The sequence below is a fragment of the Sarcophilus harrisii genome, chromosome 1 (assembly GCF_902635505.1).
Source record: "Sarcophilus harrisii chromosome 1, mSarHar1.11, whole genome shotgun sequence".
Taxonomy (NCBI): domain Eukaryota; kingdom Metazoa; phylum Chordata; class Mammalia; order Dasyuromorphia; family Dasyuridae; genus Sarcophilus; species Sarcophilus harrisii.
In genome coordinates, this window is record NC_045426.1 from 134,742,382 (window position 1) to 134,757,109 (window position 14,728).

At 36.8% G+C, this 14,728-nt stretch overlaps 1 pseudogene; it reads left to right on the top strand.

Moving 5' to 3' along the window:
- The first annotated feature begins 13,533 nt into the window (after window positions 1-13,533).
- LOC116423707 lies at window positions 13,534-13,950 on the top strand (annotated as a pseudogene).
- The last annotated feature ends 778 nt before the right edge of the window (window positions 13,951-14,728 follow it).

Sequence of the window (14,728 nt, forward strand, 5' to 3'; positions counted from 1 at the left end):
GAATACAAACTCTGGAGTCAAAAGTACTGGGTTCAAATTTTGTCATGGATGCTTGCTATCAGGATGATTTTAGGCAAAATATATAAACTCCTTGAGCCTCAGTTTCCTTATTTATAAAATGAAGGTGCTGGACTGGAATATCCCTAATAATCCCCTCCCAGCTCCAGAGTTATATATTTAAACTCTATATGTCCAAAATGCTGGCCTTCAAAATATCTTTCTTCTCTGACCTCTTGTACTCTGATGCTCTGATGATATCTTACTTGGCTGTTTTTCAAGTTTTACTTCATTTTGTGACGGTGTAAATGTTCTATTTATTTTTTCTGCTTCCTTACTTCCCTGCTTCCTTCATCCTCTCTCTCCCTCTGCTGTCCTATTCTTATACCCCTCTCATCTCCCCTGCCAAGGTGCCCCAAAAAGTACGTGTTTAGCTTGTGTATCCAGGAGCCCAACTCCTGAGACAGTGGGAGCGATCTTGATTTGGTGCATGCTCCATGCCTGTCCTGACGTGTCTACAGGGTGTGTACCCCGGACCTTTAGCCAATGAGACAGAACTCACACCCGAAGCCTCAACATCCATTCCCAAGAGTGAGCTGACTGAGATCCAACCAGCCAAAGATCACAGGGGTCAAGTTTACACAAGACTTGTCTTTGCACAGACTTGTTGCCAATGCAAATGGAGCATTGTGTGCAAGGTACCCGATGAAGGGTCTCAAGATTAATGCAGACTCTTGTTATTCTGTTCCCTAGCATTCTTATTGCTAGGTACTCTAGCAGTGAAGGAGGGAAAAATTTGGAACACAAAATTTTTTAAGGGTCAATGTTGAAAAATTATCCATGTATATGTTTTGAAAATAAAATTTTAATAATAATAATAATTTTTAAAAAGGATCCACAACAGGTTTTCACTAAGTATTGGGTCTGTCTTATATATTTACAGTCACATTTACAGTCATTCAATCCATAAAGAAAAAATATGATAAAACTCAAATTTATGCACATCTTTTCAAGTATCTGTTGCATCTGGTAGGTAGCATTAACTGGACTTTTATAGTCAGTCCATCTATCAATAAGCCTTTCTTAAATACCTATTATGTGCCAAGTTAGAGGTAAATGGCATAGTGGGCAAAGAAGCAGTCTTGGAGCCAGGAAGATATAGGTCCAAGTCGCTCCTCTGACCGCTGCTGGCTGTGTCACTTTGGATAAGTTACTTAACCTTTCAGGGACTCAGGTAACTGCCTAAAGATTGTAAATTGTACAAGAGGTGCCCATCTGCCTTGCTAAAGAAAGTTTCCTCACAAGTGGTCTGGATACCAAAGAAACCAGTTCCCACCTCCAATCAAAAACAAAAAGTGTCAAGCACTGTGCTAGAAGCTGAGCATACAAAGATAAAAATAAAAGCAAAATAACCTCACTCATAGAATGAAATCTGTCTCCTTTTATAATCATCAGATCTGTGGATGCACTTAGCCCAAGCCTGGATTTCTCGTTTTCAGTGCCCCTACATCACACTGGGAAAGTGTAGAAGGGGTTGTTGGCTCCCAGTCAGCTGAAGGGACCACACACTGTTCTTTGTCCCAGGCTTTGTTTATGAGGCTATAAATCCCAGACAGGTCAGGCTGTGCCCTGGCTGACTGAGCACAGACTATTGGCTTCATGTCCTTCAGCCTGGTTGGATGGTTGTTATGAGCTGAGACCAACAAATAGCCTTTTATTAAAAAAATATATAAATTATCCCCCACCCCCATCCCAGGTACCTTGGAAAACCAGCAGGGACAGGGGCTCTGGACCTTCCCAAGACAGCCGGGTTACCTACAATAATTCTTCCCTACTGTCATTGGCTGTTACCTTGTAACACAAGAGTTCCACTAGTAGCCAGTATTTTTGAAGGTCACAGCTATTGTTTTCAGGGATTAAAACAGAACCAATGTTATACAAGCTTGCTGGCACTGTGGGTCAATCAATCAACAAGCATTTATTAAGTATATACTCAATGAACGATACTGTCTGCTAAGAGATGGAGATACAAAGAGAAAAACACGATCCATACCCTCAAGGTGCTCACATTCTAATAGGGAGATGATATGCAAACAACTGTATTGAAGTGATAACCTAGTCTCAAAGCCTAATGGTTTGGGACTAGATAGCGATCAATGACTTATGCCTGTGGGGCAGAATGGGAGGGAGTAAAAGTGATAGAGAAAGGGGAAGGGAGGAGAGGCAGAAAGAAAGACAGGCAGAGACAGAGAGACAGATAGGGGACAAAGAGACAGGAGAAACAGAGGAGACAGAAACAGAGAGAGACAGACACAGAGATAGGGGGCAAAGACAGAGAGGAATTTCTTCAGTTCTCATCAAGCTTTAAGTAACCTAGAGCACTTCTGGGTTTCACCTCCATTGGGGGGGGATTGTACTTCATTCTTGAAGAGAAGCAAAATGGCATTACTATGTTAGACACACTGTGTCCAACTGTGGCTGATCAGTCCCATATGAGCTCAGAATGCTCTGTTGCAGGTCAGACACAAATAGTCCCTTATGAACATTTGGGGTGGATTGTCTAACTGTGCATCTCGTGTTTCCTCTGAACTACTTCAATTCTGCTGCGGATAAGTCCATTACCTTGGTAATATACTTTCCAGGGATGTCCACTTTGAAAATGAGACTGACACAAGCATTGCCAGAACTAGCTCAGTGTTTGGAAGTCTCTGAAGGAAAGGAAGGGGTATTAAACTGACTACCAAACTGAATGTCTACAGAACCATTGTGCTGACCTCAGTGTTGTATGTCTCTGAAACTGCGAGGTATACCAGCTTCAAGCTGTAATGCCGGAGAGACTGAGCAAGATAGAGATTAGAGAGTATTTAATAATTTATTTGAAAAGGAGAGATTTACTGGGACCAAAGTGGATCCATGGTTTGGTCCCAGAGCTGAATGAGCCTGCATTCTCCAAGAATCCAGCAAACGATTGGAGTTCTCAACGACATATATTCATGTGGCTCAGGCACAAAGGGTAGACTGAGGCAGGGGTGGAATCCGGGTACAGAGAGCGGGAACGGGACTCTGACAAGGTGGAGTGAGCCTCCGGAGATGAGATGATATAATCAGGGGGAGGTATCCCGGACATGGGGAGAGGCATCTTGATAAGACAGTATCTGATAATTCTAATAGCTTGGGATGGGAAGAGGCATTCTGATATTCTATCAAGTATTCTGATAAAGAGGGAGGGGAGGTTTTGCAGACTGAGAAGCAGGGAAACCAAGGCAGGACTGAATCAGAATAATTAGGGAAACTGAGTCAGGACAATAAAAGAGAACTGTGGCATAACAATGCCAGGAAACCCGATTCAGGTTACTAAAAGGAAAGATTCTCTAAAGCAACCTAAAGTATCTGTCTCTTCTTCCTCTGTTTCTATCTCTCTGTCCCTGTCTCTCTCTGTCTTTCTCTCTTTCTATTTCTCTGTCTCTGTCTTTCTTAGTTTCTATCTCTCTATCTCTGTTTCTCTCTTTCTATCTCTCTCCCCTCTCTTTGTTTCTCTGTTTCTATGTCTATCTCTCTGTCTCTGTCTGTCTCTGTCTTTGTCTCTGTCTCTGTCTTTCTCTCTCTCTCTCTCTCTCTCACACACACACACACACACACACCCTTCCAACTCTACCTCTCACCTCACACAGGTGCAAGTCATTCATTTCCACCAATGAGGAGACAGACCCATTGGTATGGGCTTTGGGGATAGAGATTACTTACTCCTTCTGGATAAGTCAGTTAGTACAAGGTGGGAAATTTATTTCTCTCTTTATGCAGTACTTTATCAAAGATTTTTTTCTGAAAGAAAAACTATTAAAAGTATTACAAAATGAAACAAGACCAGAATAACAAGAAGAAAGAATCTAGCTTCCAAATTCAAGTCATCTTTTCTCAACTCTCCCTTCTTCTCCATATATATGCTTGGTGTTGAAATTATTTTTAAAAACAAGGGATAAAAAACAAGTGCCTATTTTCTTTTATAGATATGTTCATGCACGAATCCAACCATTTTGGAGAGTAGTTTGGAACTATGCTCAAAAAGTTATCAAACTGTGCATACCCTTTGATCCAGCAGTGTTACTACTGGGATTATATCCCAAAGAGATTATAAAGAAGGGAAAGGGACCTGTATGTGCACGAATGTTTGTGGCAGCCCTTTTTGTAGTGGCTAAAAACTGGAAACTGAATGGATGTCCATCAGTTGGAGAATGGCTGAATAAATTGTGGTATATGAATATTATGGAATATTACTGTTCTGTAAGAAATGACCAACAGGATAATTTCAGAAAGGCCTGGAGAGACTTACACGAACTGATGCTGAGTGAAATGAGCAGGACCAGGAGAGATCATTATATAATTCAACAACAATACTATATGATGACCAGTTCTGATGGACCAGGCCATCCTCAGCAACGAGATCAACCAAATCATTTCCAATGGAGCAGTAATGAACTGAACCAGCTATGCCCAGAAAAAGAACTCTGGGAGATGACTAAAAACCATTACATTGAATTCCCAATCCCTATATTTATGCACACCTGCATTTTTGATTTCCTTCACAAGCTAATTGTACAATATTTCAGAGTCTGATTCTTTTTGTACAGCAAAATAACGTTTTGGTCATGTATACTTATTGTGTATCTAATTTATATTTTAATGTATTTAACATCTACTAGTCATCCTGCCATCTAGGGGAGGGGGTGGGGGGGATAAGAGGTGAAAAATTGGAACAAGAGGTTTGGCAATTGTTAATGCTGTAAAGTTACCCATGTATATATTCTGTAAATAAAAGGCTATTAAATAAAAAAAAAAAAAAAAAGAAAAGAAAAGGGCACTTGGATACCAGGCTGCCCTATTGCAATATTAAAAAAAAAAAAAAAAAAAGCTTACTGCCTCATCCATTTCCCTATATGTCCTTCATATGTCCCCTGGGGATGCCTTTCCTCTTCCCAGGTTTGTGAAGCAAATATTCTTTCACTACTTAGCATATTAGTTCATTAAATGACTTTGAGTTCATGATCTCATTTGATTGACTAATAAAAGTAAACACATCAGAAAAGTATTATAAGTGATAGTTTTGAGTAGAATGACCTTGAACCTTATGGGGGTGCTATCAAGGGCTATATGGAAATTTCCTTGGAATTATACAACAGTGATTTGCTGTTACCCACATGTATAATATAAATTCTCCGTTTGGCTTGAAAAAAAAAAAAAAAGAATGAAAAAATAGAACAGAATGTGAAACATCTTATATATATATATATATATTAAAAAAACAGATCTGGAGAACAGATCAAGAACAGAAAATACAAGAATGATTAGACTATCTGAAAACTGTTAACACAGTGATAGAAAAGGAAGGGAAAGTAGAAATTGAAAAAAAAAAATTAACCATCACCATCTCAAAGAGATCCTTTGTGAAAATCATATAGGAATATTGTTAGCCAATTTCAAAACCCTCCAGATCAATGAGAAAATTTTGCAAGAAACAAGAAAAAAAATTCAAATATGCTGGAACTACAATTAGAATTGTACAGGATTTATTAACAGTCACAATAAAAGACCACAGGTACTGGAATCATGTCTACCAGAAAAGTAACTGTGCCTGTAGCCAAAAATATCACATCCAGCAAATTTTTTCATACTATTGAATGAGAAAAAAATAGACATTTAATGAACTTGCCAACTTTCAGGACTTTCTATCAACCAAACCTGAACTTAATAGAAAATTCAACATACATGTGCACGAATGTTTGTGGCAGCCCTTTTTGTAGTGGCTAGAAACTGGAAACTGAATGGATGTCCATCAGTTGGAGAATGGCTGAATAAATTGTGGTATATGAAAATTATGGAATATTACTGTTCTGTAAGAAATGACCAACAGGATGATTTCAGAAAGGCCTGGAGAGACTTACACGAACTGATGCTAAGTGAAATGAGCAGGACCAGGAGATCATTATATACTTCAACAACAGTACTAGATGATGACCAGTCCTGATGGATCAGGCCATCCTCAGCAACGAGATCAACCAAATCATTTCTAATGGAGCAGTAATGAACTGAACTAGCTATACCCAGAAAAAGAACTCTGGGAGATGACTAAAAACCATCACATTGAATTCCCAGTCCCTATATTTATGCACACCTGCATCTTTGATTTCCTTCACAAGCTAATTGTACAATAATTCAGAGTCTGATTCTTTTTGTACAGCAAAATAATGTTTTGGTCATGTATACTTATTGTGTATCTAAGTTATATTTAATATATTTAACATCTACTGGTCATCCTGCCATTTAGGGAGGGGTGGGGGTAAGAGGTGAAAAATTGGAACAAGAGGTTTGGCAATTGTTAATGCTGTAAAGTTACCCATGTATATATCCTGTAAATTAAAGGCTATTAAATTAAAAAAAAAAAAAAAAAAAAGAAAATTCAACATACAAGAGCAAATATCAAAAATCAATTTCAAGTAACTAAATATGGACAAATTGTTTATATTTTTTTTACATGGAAGGTGTATATCATGTTTAAGATTGACATCAGTGGGCATGGCTCTTTTTAACAATGAGATGATTTAGATCTGTTCCAAAGAGCTTGTGATAATGAGAGCCATCTACACCCAGAGAGAGGACTATGAGAACTTGACAGTGGATTACAACATAGAATTTTCACTCTTTTTGTTGTGGATTGCTTGAATTTTATTTTCTTTCTCATTTTTTTTTTTTACTTTTTGATCTGATTTTTCTTGTGCAGCAATATAGATGTATAAATATGTATGTCTATATTGGATTTAACAAATATTTTTATCACGTTTAACATATATTGAATTACATGCTATCTAGGGGAGGAGTAAGTGGAAGGGGAAGGGAAACTGAAATACAAGGTTTTTCAAGGATCAGTGTTGAAAAAATTATCCTTGCATGTTTTGAAAATAAAAAATCTCAGTTAAAAAAAAAGATTGACATCAGCAATAGGGTAGCTCAAAAAAAGTAAAAAAAAATTAAAATATTAAATTAAATGTGTGTGTTTGTGTGTGTGTGTGTGTCTACAGAAGTATATATAAATGTATCCTTGTAGTCTGCCTGAGGGAGTTGGGGAGGATGAAAGGGGAAACAAAGAATAAAATTTAAAGTACACAGTAGAGAACAAAAGACCAGCCTACAATGAAGTAAAGAATAGATGGACACTTGTTAATATAATTTCTTCTACTATTATATAACTTTTCTTGGACTGGTAATTTATTGCTATGTGTTTTGAATCCTCCCTGATGTTCTGCTGGGCACATGATGATGTTTTGTCTTTTTTGTTTGTTTTATTTTGTTCTATATTTCTTTTTTTTTTCTTATTCTGTTTTTTTAAAAATAAAATAAATAAAAATTTAAAAATACATAAAAAACAAAAACTTATGCAGTGTTCCACTCCCATGGAATTACCTGCTCTGCACAGGAGTAAAGAGATGTGTCTTCTTCTATCTCTTCTTTGGGGCTATACTTATTATTAGCAATTTTGTGACATTAACTTTCTATTGTCATTATGGTTCTTATTCTCTCCTTTTACATTGTTATAGTTATAATGTACATTGTTTTCTTGGCTGTGCTTCCTTCATTCTGCATCAGTTATAGTAGATCTTTCCATGCTTCTCTGTATTCATCATATTTCACTTTTTTTTTTTATGGTAAAGTAATATTCCATTACATTTATGGACCACCAGAGTTATTTAGCCATTTCCCAATCCATGACCATCTATTTTGTTTCTAGGTCTTTGCTGTCTGTCACACACATACAAAGATGCTTCTATTAAAATTTGGGGGACTTTCTTCTTACCAATGACCTCCTTTGAGTATATGCCTTGTAGCATCTCTCCTGCAAGCCTTCTTATGGCTGCTTTTCATATATAAGCCTTGTAGCAAATATGTGTAGTCAAGCAAAACAAATTCCCATGTTGTCCATATTCAAAACTATATGTCTTATTCTGCATCTTGAATATATCATTTCTCTTCCAGGAGGTGAGTAGGATGGCTAATCATCAGACCTGTGGTAGGTTATTGCTTTGATCTGAGTTCCTAAGGCTTTTAAAGTTATTTCTCTTGATCATGGTGTGGTTACTGTGTAAATTGTTCTCCTGACATTGCTCACTTAACTTTGTGTCAATTCATACTTTTCCAGATTTCTTGAAAACATCCCTTTTTTCCTTTTTTCTGGAGCAATAATATTCCATTATATTCATATGCCATAGTTTGTTCAGTCATTTCCCAAATGATAGTAATTCCCTTTGTTTCTAGTTCTTTGCCCCAACAGAAACAGTTCCAATAAATTGTTTTGCTACATATGTGTCCTTTTGTTGTGTCACAGTTCTCTTTTATTGTCCTGACTCAGTTTCCCTAATTGTCCTGTCTCAGTTTCCCTAAATTGTCCTGCCTCAGTTTTCCTGAATTGTTCTGCCTCAGTTTCTAATTGTTCTAAAACAATTAGCTTTTGCAGGATTGAAAACCATCCCTCCCTCCTAATCATGATGATCCAAATAAGGAGAAAGACCTTACACATCATAACCCCAGCCCTTCCCTACTTATCAGAATGCTTCCCCCCACCCTGTCAGAACTGGATTGTTAGTCCGTTTCCCCGCTCTCAGCACTCTGACTCTGCTCCTGCCTCAGTTTACCCCTGTATCTGAACCACTGTGTATATATGTCATTGAGAACTCACATTGTTTGCTGGATTCTTGGAGACCATAGTATCATTCAGCTCTGGGGCCAAACCATGAATCTATTTGGTCCCAGTAAATCTCTCCCTTTCAAATAAATTATTAAAAACTCTCTAATCTCTATCTTGCCTCAGTTTCTCCAGCATTACACTTTTCTTCTTTTCATTGTTCTATCTGAGGTGTAGGTCTAGTAATAGTAGTACCAGTTCAAAGAGTATTCATACTATACTAATGTCAGGGACAAGAATAGAAATTTCTTGAGGGCAAGTACTATTTTTCAGTTTTATATTCATAGGTTCCTACTACAGTACCTTATACAGACAGAGTAATTGGATATTTTTTCTATGTTCTTTTTTTCTTTTTGATTAAAGTTGTTTATTTGTAAAACATATGCATAATTTTCAACACTCACTTTTGCAAAACCTTGTGTTCCAATTTTTTTCCCTTCCTTTCTTTCATCCCCTAGACAACAAATAACCCAATATGTTAAATAAGTGCAATTCTTCTGTACATATTTCTACAATTATCCTGGTACAAGAAAAAATTAGATCAAAAAGGGAAAAAACAAAACAAAACAAAATGCAAACAACAATAAAAAAGTACAAATACTATGTTGTGATCCACATTCAGTGCCCATAATCCTCTCTCTGAGTGCAGATGTCTCTCTTTATCACAAGACCATTGGAATTGCCCTGAATCACTTAGATGCTGAAAAGAGCCACTTATGTTTAATTGAAGGGAAGACCAGTTGGAAAACAGGATATGAGGAAACTTGAGACAGCATAGCTCAGGAGAGAAAGACCACTGGAGTGGAAACTAGGATATTAGACAAGCTCTGGGCCCAGCTGTGCTACTACTAGATCAAATTCTGCATGGATCTCCAAGATGTATCTCTTCAATGCTACAGATCATTTACCTTTCCATCTTTTTTTATGGAGGGTGACTCTGGTCCATGTTCCCCTTAAATTTTCTGTGGAAGTCCTCCAACAGACCCGTATATTGGAAAAGATTGAAGGCAAAAGTAAAAAGGGATGACAGGAGATGAAAAGGATAGCTAGTGTTGTTATGGAACCAATGAATATAAGTTTGGAAAAACTTGAGGAGACATGGAGTCACAAAGAGTTCTGGCAGACTGAACAACTAAACAATAGCAAGAACACAAATTAATTTCACACATTGTCCCCAGGCATTCTGCATGGGATCAGAGTTCACAATTACTTTAAGTGGTTGGGCAGTTATTAGCAATTAAAATCAGAAGACAATAATTAGCCAACATCATTTTTTGAAGTATCCCTATCTGCAATTGGGTGAAACAGAGTGACACCTAGTGTCATTAAGTGATCTAACAAATATAAAATTATTTAAAGAGTTTTCTTTATTCTATTGTCTAGGAGAATGGACTTTAGCCCTTTTTGTGGCAAGGGTCTCTTTGGCAGTCTAGAGAAACATATAAACCCCTTTCACAGAATTAAATTTTGTTGCCTACATTCATAATGAAAGGAAATATTAAATTGCAATTGGAAGTTAGTGAAAATAAAGATGCAATTTTTCTCCATCCTAGTTCACAAAGTCCAAACTAAGAACTGTTATAGGTAGTTTGTAGTTGTTGTTCAGTTGTTCTGTCGTGACTAACTTTTTATGAGATTTTCTTAACAAAGACACTGGAATGCTCTTCAAGCACCCCTACTCCTTACTCCACACACAACACATGTTGCTAGGGGTATGGGAACTGGGATCACAGAATCAAATAAGGAGTTAGAAGGGAACTTAGAGGTCAGTTAACCTAACCTAGATTTTTAGGTTGGAGATTACAGGGCTACAAAATGTCAAAAGTTGGAATCTGAGTCCAAATCTTCTGAATCAAGATCCAACTCTTCCTTCCCACTGGTGTCTTAGTTTATTTTGGATTCTGTCTTTATTTGGGTTTCTTTGACCTTAGAATAAAAAATTCTAATGCCTTACCCAGGCAGCCCTAGTGATTGGTTTACTTCCAAGGTTTGTCATAGCATCAGTCAAAACTTCCTCCCCCTCGAGACCAAAAAAGTGCTTTAGTAACTTCTGTGGAAAAAAATTTAGGTGTTAATAATTATTATAGCTAACATTTATATAGTGCTTACTTAGTGCTAGGAACTATGCTAAGTACTTTACAATTATTATCTCATTTGATCCTTACAACTCTGGGAGGTAGGTAGTATTAATATCCCTGTTATGCAACTGAGGAAACTGAGGCAGAGAGATTAAATGATTTGCTCAAAGTTACACTTCTAGCAAGTGTCTGGTGCTACATTTGAACTCAGCTCTTCCTGACTTTAGGCTCAGCCCTCTATAGAGCAAGCAACTCAGCATCATAAGTAATTATTCTCTGTTGTCCTGTGTTACTTCTTTTTCTATTTTCTATGGTCTGGACTAAAAATTCTCAGAGAGTAAGACAATCTTTTTCATTGAAAAATCTTTTTTGTTCCTGAAACCAACTTTTAGTTTGATCATGGATAGTCTCTGTTCCTGGAAATGGTGACTGCACTTGCACTTTTTCCTATTTGGGGGCTATCAAAACAAACAAAGAAAACAACAGTAATAGTATTGTACTGGGGGAAGCAGACATTTCCCAGCTTTTCAATCAGTTGGGCATAGTGATCAGCACCTCCTACCTCCAAAGGTTTTACAATAATAAAAACACTTGACTCTCTGTAGAAAAGAAATAAAGGTGACCTTGCCTTTTCTTTTATTCATTTATACAGCAGAGCTTTTACATCATAGCCAGTCAATTGTGATTTAGGGTAAGAACTGGCTGTTTCCGGTCTTCCCATTCATGCTTTTCCAACTCTCTCCAGCAGGCCTTTGTCACTTCTTGAGCAGAACAATAAGCTCTCTTGTTTTTTTAATCTGAGCATCATCCCCCCCAGGTATTATCTTTTTTTTTTTTTTTTTAACCAATACACTACTCTTCAAATTCTAGGCCTCAGGCTTTTGGCCATCAGGAACAGTTAAGAGGGAAAAATGGACTAGTAGGCTTTTTGATAAATTAAACATTGTAAGTTATTTTTGTGCATAGTACACAGATGGCTCTTGAAATTACATTACTTAGCAGGCATTTATTATCTCATACACTTAAGTGGTACATAGATATACCTTATCTGAGAGTATAACAGCAAACAGAAGTATCACTATAGGTGTGTGTATGTGTATGTGTGTACATATACTATCTAAAGTAAACTTTATTTTTTTTTGAGATCTCCTATAAAGGGATATGATTGCTCTTGAAGTTATATCAAATATATATGATCAGAACTCATGACTAACCTTCTAGTCACTCATCTGTGGTGGTAAAGTACGCATACATATACAATACTGCCATTTCTATTGTTTTGTTTAATGTGTTATCAATTGATTTTAAATTATAACAAAATAAATTTTAAAACTGGTAAAATGTGAAATTTCTCAATGGAGAATGTTCATGCCAATTTATAAGTTACTACCTTTATATCTTTTTCTGTTCCTTGCTTCTTCATTCATACCTGTATTTGTATGTACATTTTTTGTTTGTTTCATAGAGTAATAGGAGAACAAAAGACCCTTAACAATCAGTACGTAAAGAAAAGTGTGCTTATGGGAAGGTTTAAAGAAAATTTTGCCAACTAAGCAAAGGTGTCACTAGACTAAGAAAGAAGCTGCATAGAGGATAGCAAACAAAAGGTGGAAATGATGGAAATGATCTGCAAATACATTCATATTGTTTTCACTATACAAGACTGGTGCTGCCACATTTGGATTCTAAGACCATAGTTTCAAATATGCTTATAAATGGCATTTATTAAAAAAGAAAGAAAGAAAGAAAAGAAAGAAAGGTAACAAAAGCAACTAGACCAGACCTATTGAATATAGAAGAGGTCCATATTATAGGCAATACAATTCTGAGGACGCTGACATTGATTCTCAACATATCTGAAGGAGGGGGGGAAAAATGTGGAAAAAACTTCAGACTTTATTTTACTACCAAAAAGTACACTGAAAGGACAATAATAATTTCGAAGCCCTATCTTAAAAAAAAATTCTTAGAATAATGTAAGAATAATAATCTAATCTACTATCAAAGCCATAGCTGATAAGGATATTTATTGGGAGAAAACCTACAGGTTGTTTTTTTTTTTTAATCAATAATATTCTCCATGCCACAGAAGTCTCCTCACAGAGAACGTTCATTCTACTCCTGGGGCCCCCTCCTCTGTTAGACAGTTGTCCAAGATGGGGGGAGAGGAAAAAACATCCTCATCACCCACTAGAATATAAACTTCTCGATAGCAAGGTCTGTCTGTGTTTGTATTTTTGGCATATCTGAAAGAGGGAGAAAAAAAAGACGTGGAAAAAATTCAGAATTTATTTTACTATCAAAAAGTAGATTGAAAGAACAGCAATAATTAGAGTCATATTACTAATTTCCTATCTTTTAAAAAAAATTATTAGAATAATCTACACAAATATCCAAAGTATCTTATTTTTATACATGTAAGTCCTTTATCTCTGTCTCTGATGTCTGGGGTATCTATGTCTTAGAAGCACCATTGTGAAGTTAAAAAGTATGCACAATTTAGTGACTTTGGTGATAGAATTCCAAATTGCTTTGCAGAATAGTTATACTAGTTCAGTTTCATCAGTAATATACATGTCCCTTTCTCTCTCGCTCCCTCCTCCTTTTCCCTTCATAGTCCCCTCTCCTCCATCCCTCCAAGTGCTGCTCTAGGTGCATAAAGATCACACCGACCTCCCGCTCCCCCCCTCTCCCACCTCCCACCCTCCGCCTCCCTTCCCAGCACTAGCACTGTCCTCCCTCCTTCCACCGCCAAGATCATCTAGCTGTATTTTATTAGCCTCGGTGAGATGTTCTCCAACATTTACAAGATCCGCTACATCGTGAACTCGCTGTGTCTTGAGGTGGAGGGAAAGGTGGTCAGTAGGACAGAGGGTACCACTACTGTTTCACTTGTGGGTAGAATTGCCTTTGCTGGAGATCCTGAGGATGAAGGAAGAGATGCTACTATTAATGCTGGAGTTGACATAGTTATAAACCATGATCTGCAAGAAATTGGTTTCACAAAAAAATCCTACCAAAAGTTTATCAAAAACTCCATGCAGTCAAAGCTGTGGCTTGATGGCTCTCTTGGACTTCTGTGAGGTGTGGGTTCATATAATAGTTTTCTTTAAGGATCGTTTAGAAATGGAAAACTGTTCATAAATTCAGCTGATTACTTTGAATCTATTGTCATCACAACTGGCTGCTGCTTTTTGTCATCTACACAACATCAGGATTTGGACTGATGTCATCTTGAGCTTCATTCATTTATTCTTTACCTTGATTGATTTGGAGTGTAGGCACTGTTTTTAAAAACATGTCATATAGGTTATGTAAATAAAATAGGCATTTAACCCCCTAATAATAATAAGATATCCCTTCATAGTTGTTTTAAAAATTGCCATCTTCCTCTTTTTGTCATATTTGTCAGAATAAAGGCCATGAGGTGGAAACCCAGTTACTTTTATTTTTATTTTATTTCTTCATGGAATTATTGACAACTCACATTTCTACTTTTGAAAACTGCCAGTTCATATCAAACTAAAAGCAGCAAAGCTATACAAAAAGAGAAGATGGTGACCAAATATTTTATTTTAGCTGTTTAAAGCTTTTTTTCTATGTTAGATAAAGTAGTGAAGATTACAGAGCAAAGGGTGACAGACAAGAACTGCTCTTTCTTGAATGCACTGTTCAGGACACTGAGCATCAGAAGTAAAAATATTCTGTTTATGTCTCAAGATGGATTTCTTCCTATGAGAGAGGAGTGATAAAGCCATTAGGTTCTCAATTCTTTTATTAGTTCTGAATCTATCCCTGAGTTATCACTTAACAAAAAAGTTGATTGTTGATTGATTCATTAAAAATGACTTCAAGTCTTGAGGACCTTTTTGTCAGTCTGCTAAACTGATCAATGAACAACTATTTCTTGAACCACACAGCA